This window comes from Camelina sativa, chromosome 5 (assembly GCF_000633955.1).
Source record: "Camelina sativa cultivar DH55 chromosome 5, Cs, whole genome shotgun sequence".
NCBI classification, from domain to species: domain Eukaryota; kingdom Viridiplantae; phylum Streptophyta; class Magnoliopsida; order Brassicales; family Brassicaceae; genus Camelina; species Camelina sativa.
This window is the reverse complement of record NC_025689.1, coordinates 26,153,110-26,161,645: the sequence shown is the minus strand read 5'-3', so window position 1 is coordinate 26,161,645 and position 8,536 is coordinate 26,153,110.

The window sequence follows — 8,536 nt, the reverse complement described above, 5'->3', positions numbered from 1 at the left end:
TGTAACACCCGCAAACCAATTTTTGGTATTTTGGTAAGGGTGTCGATCGACACCACAGGGGGAGTGTCGATCGACACCAGTTGTGGCCGGTTTGGTCGGTTCAATTTTAATTGTCCGGTTTGCGTGGTTGGTTTAGGGAATCCCTAAATCGAGTTTTTTGAGGTAGAAAACGACCTAGGGTCGTGTTATTTGGAGTTAGTCACCGTTTTTGAGAGAAAAACAAAAGAGAGAGTGTTCTTGAGGTTTTGGGAAGAGATTGAGAGATTCCTTGCTGTTCTTGGGAGATCTAAGGCTGGGGAGGTGTTAGAAGCTTGCTAGGAGTGAGGGAATTCGTTCTTGTTGGTCAGAATCTTCTTGGAAGAGGTGAGTGCATGACCATGGCTTATCTAAGCTAAGATCTCTAGATTCTATGTGATTTGGTGCTTATGTGGTTGTTTCTTTGAGTTCTCTATGATATTTCGTTGCTGTCTGGGCTGGGTTTGGCTTCTGGGAGTGCAAGGAGCGGATTGGAGAAGCTTGGAGGCGAGATTCGGAGTTTCTGATCGAGGGAAATCGCTGCTCGGCATCGGTGTCGGTCGACACCAGTTGGGGTGTCGGTCGACACCAACGCGAGGACGGCTCGGGACTTTAGCGAGTGTCGAACGATGCCATGTGGAGGTGTCGGTCGACGCAAACTAGGGTTTTCGGGAGTGTCGGGCAGGGTGTCGGTCGACACCAGATAGTCAGTGTCGATCGACACCATCTGGTGTCGGTCGACACCCCTTGTTCAGTTACGATGGACGTTGCATGCTATGTATATTGCCTGGTTTGTTTTATTGATTGTTGTTTGTGGCATGTAGAGATCTTATTGCTTGTGTGTATAGCCCAGTAGATGGGAGGATTGCCTCACTGAGTGTTTATCAAATACTCATGCATCTCAATTTGTGTTTGTGGTGCAGGTAAAGGCAAAGTGTGATCGTGGAATCAAAGGCAATGAAGAGGAGGATGTTCTAGGGACTTGATTGTATGGTTATCTGGCATTGTTAGGTTGCTAGAATTGAGTCTTAGAGCATTGTTAGGATTGCTGGTTGTTTGATTTATGCTGTTTGGGATTAATGCTGGATATTACTTATTTGGTTATTGGATATTGTTTTATTGGATATTTATTGGTATGTGGTTCCGCTGTTGGATTGTGAATGTGGTTAGGTGGCTAGTGGGTATGGGACCACTAGTTGTAGTTATCTAATTATATCATTATTTATTATTTAATTATTATAAAAAAAAAAAAAAAGTCGGTCGTTTCAACTTGACTCATCTTCACGGGAAGGCCCACCAAACAAAGTTACAATCGAAGCATTTTGGGCGATGTTGGAAACCAAATCTCCAAATTCAGTATCAATTACAAAAAACTCTCAATTGAATTCAGTAATGAGGTAATCCTATTCTGCATATTATAGTTCTATGTATGAATTGTTATTTTGATTTTCGTTTGTTTTCATATCTTCTGGTTTTTCAATCCCCTCTGTAAATATTGAAAAAGATGTGAATTTGGAATTTTGATTTGAGAGATAGATGATTACTCAAATTGTTTTTTTGGCACAAGGAAGATGATAGAGAGTTACAAAAAACTCCTGTTTGGTTACTATGTTTACATCAATTTTTTCATCTCCGATTACCATTTGGTATTTGATTTGGATTCTGATTTTTTTTTTAATTATCTGAATTTGATTATGGGGGGTAAGAAATATAGACCTATTTAACTTTTGATTAAATTTTAGCTTTTTAGAATTCCGGATAAGCATAAAATAATTCATAACCCATAATTCATAACCCAGAAAAGAAAATAATAAGATTTTCAACTAAAAATCATAGTATTAAGAAAAAAAGGCATCTCTTTTAATTGAATCTTAAATGTTATTTTTCTTTAAGGTGAGTTCTTCATTAAACTGGATTGATTGATATGAACAATGACTATTCTCATATTTCACTTAAATTGTTTAAGTAATAAGTCTTGAACTTTATGAACACTAACGAAAGAAAGTTATACAGATTGATAATTTTCTAACATAGTTAAGAAAATAGGAACAATTAAAGAATGGGAAACTAAGATAAGATTTCAGATTTTCTTTTAAAAGAAATAACATATCATTCATCTAAAAGACTTCTAAACATGCTTCCTTATATGTCTTGTAGACAAATCTTTGTAAGTCCTTAAATCTTCACCCCATGTTGAACCTTTCGGAAAAGGAATAGGAGTTTCAAATGTGATTCTTGTTCTTTGCCTTCTTTGATTGTTGTGTTGCCCTCTTTGAGTGGATTCAAATCTGTTTTCGTTTTGTTATAAAGGTTAGCAATAAGTTGTTGTAACTTTTATGCCAAATCAAATGCAGATTAATACATATTCAACAATGAAATAGTTAGATACACTGAAATAGTCCAATAAACAGAAAATACATTAGAAAATTTCAGTTGATGTTTGATTTAATATTATCATGGTTTTAAAAATAACTTTACCTCAATCATCTCAACGACTCCTTTGATTTGCTTCCTGGGGAACTGGAGATAGAAATCCTGCTTCTGTTCGCTTTCAAGTATTGATGAGTTATTAAAAAGCTTTACAAATAATAATATTTAACCCGTGAGACATGCTATGATTGTACCTGTAATAAGATTTGTGACTTTGTGAGTATTTGACTATGATGTTTTAAAAAGAATAATCACTTTAAAGACTCATCTCACTGATGCTTGTTGGTTATGATTTTCAGGTATGCACTTAACCTCATCATGTTGGGTATCACACTCTGAAAATGCATAATTGCTAGATATTGAGTGATACTTCTTTAACGTGGCATGAATAAGGGAACCCTAAAATGAAACAGTAAACATAGTTATTAAAAATTGTAAGTTCTTGGTTAGTTGTAGGAAATATATTTAAAAGTTATAAACAAAAGGAAAATAGCTTACTGCAGAATCAGCCGATATCATCTCTATGAACGATCTTGACTCTTATCTTCCATGTTGTTTTGGAGGCATTGAGCTTGGAAGATTGAGTGAATGGCCGCCATGCCTTATTCTAAGGTAAATTTCTAATCTATTTGTTTGTATGTTTTGTTATGTACGTGGTGATCTATGGTTTTATAGTAGCATAAGTTATCGGTTGTTAGGTTTGTTTGATAGGAAGAATATTCGATGCAATCAATTTAAGATTTTCTGTTTTTGATTTGATTTTGGGTTTGATATGATATACCATAGTAAGATTATGAATTGAATTAAAACTGTTTCCGTTTTTTGTTGAGATGATTGATATTTTTAATGTTCAGCTGTGAAAAGGAGAATTGTTTGGTTTTGATTAACTCTTAACATATTAAATTATGAACAAAATTGGTAAGAGTATTGGTTGTTGCGATTGATAGAAATGAAAATATTTACTGTAAATATTTTCAATTAATTTTATGATTTCATTTTCCTGTTTGGTACGATATGAAAGAGGATGATCAGGGATTGCATTAAATTAGTTGCCGTTTTTATAGTTGTGATGATTGGGTTGTGATTACGTTTTATTTCGATTTCATTTACAAGTTTGAGAGATAGGAATTGTTTTGATACATATCTAACGTAATTAAGATCCGAATAGAGTAGTAACCAAACACGGAGGATCCACGTCCTTTTACACTTCTGATTACCTATATGCCCTTAATTTCTTTTTTTCTTTCTTCTTCCTTTCTTTTCTTGTAGGGGTATTATATGGATTTTTTTTTTTTTTTTCGAAAATCCCTGATTTGTACTCCCCAATTAATAGTATAGATGCAAAAAAAAATATTTATTTCTAAAAAATGTTATGTTTTTAAGGAAAAATGAACAAAAATGACATGATAGGAAATACAATTCTAATAAATATGATATATATTAATAAAACATTTTGATGATCAACTAGGATATATATGTGCATGACCAATTGTTGAGATTTGGGCAAGAATAGGGGTGTTAATTGGGCCTAAGGCCTACGGGCATGGGCTGTTAAGTATCATAGTGGATCGGGTTTGGACCTTTAACTTCATGCCCAAAAATTGTCCGCTCACGACCGCGGGAGATGCGGATGGTCCAAAATTTCTTTTGTCTCGTTCCACCAAGTTTCAGTTCTACTCGATTTCTCAATGAATATGATGAATCTGAAGTTATCATGAGTAAAGATCTATGCGAACTTGTCAAGGAATGACGCAAATTGCTATTGGAAGTGAAGACCGGTCACCAGCGCTAGCTGAAGAAATGCCGACATGTATGTGACTATGTGAGATAAGTTTTTTTCTGTCTTTGTCTCTCTCTCTGTTTCTCTTAATTGCAGAGGAGCTCCATGATGCTTCCCATAATTGGTTTGTCAACAATTGGTTGCTTGTTGTTTTATGCAAATTTTTCTTTTTGCAGGGGAATAGTTTTGGACCGCTGATGACAGCGGGGTAAACGGGTGGTCTGCAATTGCCACAAAGGAGTTCCATCACTTCCATGTCAGTTCACAAGCAGTGGTGCCTTGGTGGCGAGAGCTGATTATGTGTTAATGCCGACATCTCTTCTCGCATGGCTTGATAAAGATCTCTCTTCCAAATTCTCTGGTCGGAATCTTTGAATTGGACAAACGCTCACATCAAAGCTATCAAGCCTAAGTGAGCTCAACTTGGTGGCTTCTCGTAAGTTCTGGTTTGATCTTAGATAATTTCGCTTATTAAAAACTTAAGTTATATGCTCATAATCTTGTGATTCGTTACAAGACAGAGAAGCTAGATGTGGTGGAAGTTGAAGACTTTGTTATTTTGTATGCATGTGCTTATTTTAGATAATTCACATCTAGGTTTGTGGAAAGTTCGTAGCTTCAATATTATTATTCTTTTGATTGAGCTTTGATTAGATGGCTTATAGTGCATCGAGACTTAGTTATTTGATGTCTTTTAAATTTACTTGTGGTTTGGATTTTTAGGAGAAAGACTTACAATTAATCAGAGAAGCAAAGATGAGAATGGAAATGTTAGAAAGAGAAGCTTCACTGCGGCGAGCAAGACAGCAAGCATCCATGGCTGATGGTGTTTCATGGGACATGGGGGAAGATGCTATTACATAGGAAGAGGTAATAGTGACTATTTTATCTGTTAGTGGTTGTGGACTTAGTATCTTTCTGACTGACCTTGTTTCTAGACTGTATGTATTGAATCTTTCTGGTGAGGTTGCGGCAAAGCTTATGTTTGAAGACTGTTGCTTATGTTGTAGAACCATTCTTAACATTATGCCTCACAACTAGCATCTCTCAGGTTAGATATATATATGCAGCTACTTCAATCTCTGATGATACATGTTCAGCTTCTGATAGTATAGGATCAGTGAAAGGAATACTTTTCTCAAACATTCAACTCACAGAGGTTCAGCTTCCGATAGTGATCGATCAATTCTACTGCGATCACAGCAAATGCATGAACCAGACTTCAGCAGTGTCTGTGGAAGGAGTCACATATGAGAAGATAAGCGGTAACCATTCTCTAGCTTGTTTCTTAGTGTCAAGGCTCTATGGGACATGAACTCTGGTTTGGCTGCAGCCTACAACAGCGTAAAGGTAACCACTGTCTAGCTTGTTTTAAAGTTTAAACCAAACCCTGTGACACACCTAGAAGCTTTGGAAGATAATTAAAAATATATATTTAGTAATTAGTAAATACAAACTAGATATTAGAAGATTTAGTAGTTTAGAGTTTGTATAAAAGCTGAAAACCCTAAATAGTTTAGCATAATTCATTGCTTTGCTTGATAAGAAAAGATTGACCTAAGAATATCCACATATACGATTTCACGAGACATACCACATATGACTCCAGTCCTCAAAGTCTTAGAGATATAAAAGAGCTCTGAATTGTGAATCATAATGGTAAGCTGTATATTGATTTAAACTGTTCTTTTTTTGTCTACTTGTCAAAACATCAATCCTTTACTCTTTTGTGATCTGAGATTCAAGTCTTTAACTGTTTGACCGTTGTTTTTTTTAAGGACTCACATGACTCTTACGATGGAAGATCAATCGACATAGAGTCTCCAAGAGTAATTGATGCTGCAAACGCTGAAGAAGAATAACATATGTTTGATGGAGCAGAGCCATCTAATTGTCGTAAAAGAGCACCAATTCATATTGATGACGATGATGTTGAAAAGGACAAAAGAAAGACAACATCAACAGAACCGAAGAAGAGAAAGCAAAATAAGTTTGATGGAGAACAATAATCTAAATATGGTAAAAGAGCTGCATTTTGATATTGATGATGATGATGATGATGATCTACATGATAATGTCGAAGGAGATAAAGGAAAAGGGAAAGAAACATCAACACAACCGACGAAGAGAAAGCAATATGCAAATTGCTGGGAGCATTTTACAGTGGTTAAGAAGGCTATTAATGAAAAACTTCAAGACAGAGCCGAATGCAATCACTGCAAGAGGGATTATGCATATAATTCACACAAGAACGGTACAAATTCTTACAATCGTCATATGGAAACTTGTAAGGTTTGGCTTAGTAATGCTGATATTAGTAGAGTGATGCTCAACTCTGAAGCAAGATTACAAGCTAGGAAGATAGATCATATGATTTTTTGTGAAATGGTGGCTAAGTGTATCATTCAACATGATCTCCCATTTGCCTATGTTGAATATTAGAGAGTTAGATCAGTTAGGAAGTATTTGAACGCAGATGTGAAGTTTATAAGCTGGAACACATCTGCAGCAGACGTTTACAAGTTCTATGAGAATGAGACAAAGAATTTAAAGAGAGAATTAGCTCACCTTCCAGGGAGGATTAGCTTCACTTCTGATTTGTGGACTGCAATCACTCATGAGGGATACATGTGTCTAACATCACATTATGTTGACAGGAACTGGAAATTAAACAGCAACATTATTGCTTTCTATGATTTTCCGCCTCCATATTCAGGTATGCACATAGCAATTAAGATTCTAGAGAAGTGGAAGAATTGGGGAATTGAAAAAGTGGTTTCCATCACGTTAGACAATGCTACTAACAATGACACAACACAAGATATTCTGAAATCTCAGCTTATGTTGCGGAATGATTTGTTGTGTGGAGGAGACTATTTTCATTTGCGATGTGCAGCACATATTCTCAACATCATTGTTCAGATGTGCCTGAAAGATATAGATGATACTTTGGAAAAGATCAGAGAGAGAATCAAATATGTTAAAGCTTCTGAAAAACGTGAGATATTGTTTGCAAAATGTGTTGAAGCTGTTGGTCTACAGTTGAAAGCGGGATTAATTATGGATGTGAAAACTAGATGGAACTCAGCATACAAGATGCTTGATAGGGCTCTCAAGTATCGAGCTGCCTATGGTAATCTCAAAGTCAATAATGGAAGAAATTACAAGTTTCACCCTACAGAAGTTGAATGGCACTGATTGAAGCAGATTTGTGAGTTTTAAGATTCCAGCAATGACTCGAGAAAGCTATCCTTTGTGCCGGTTAAACCTGTTACATTAACTGAGTAAGTCTACTTGAAAATATGAACCAACAACCTATTGAAACTATTGAATATCTAATAACAACCGATTACTTAACATGATCAAACTATTGAACATCAAACAACAACCGATTAGTGAACCTATTACCGCAAGAGGAGAGAGTGTTACCGAGTATACTTAAAGATCAAACTATTGAACACATTCATGCTTTAAGATTCTTTGTGACATACCGTGTATACTTAAAGAAAAATTACAGGAGGAGAGAGTGTTTATACCATAGAGTTTCGACTCCAGGGATAGGATGCTGAGACAGGAGTGGTAGATGTTCTCGGCCTGGAAGAGCTAGCAAACCATCTAACAGATCTTGGTAGTGATCGACATTTTGATTAGGGTTTTGTTCCTCCTCGTTTTCTTCTTCGCCGTTATCTCCCTCCTGAACAAGCTCCGGTTGCGGTTGAGGGTGAGGAACAGGAAGAGGCGCTTGTTGAGGAATCGGAGGCGGTGTAACTATCCTCCGCGGTGGATGACTACTCGACGGTTGATTTGTCCTCGACGGTGGATGACTACTCGACGGTTGGTTTGTCCTCGACGGTGGATGACTACTCGACGGTTGGTTTGTCCTCGACGGTTGATTTGTGAACGACGGTGGATCTGTAGTCGGCAATGGACTACTTATTGGCGCTGGATTAGTCGGGGGAAATTGTGAAGGACGGCTTTGATGTGAATGGGTTGCAGACTGTGTCGCAGAGTGTGTGCGTTCAGAAGGGTTCGACGAATGAGAAGAGGTTCTGCTACCATTGAAGATTCGGACACCGGTGGCGGTTCTGCCACCGCGACCTCTGGAAGCACCCTTGGTCTTAGGAGGCATCGGATCGACGATTGTGAGAGAGAGAGAGAAGAAGAAAAAGATTTAAAGAGAAAGCGATAGATGATTGGGAGATTGAGAGAGAAGGAGAGATCGATGTGTTTGAGAGAGAAGGAGAGTGAAGAGGTTTGAGAGAAAAAACCCTAGATCGATTGAAAAAGAAAATAAGAAGTGTTAAAACGTTT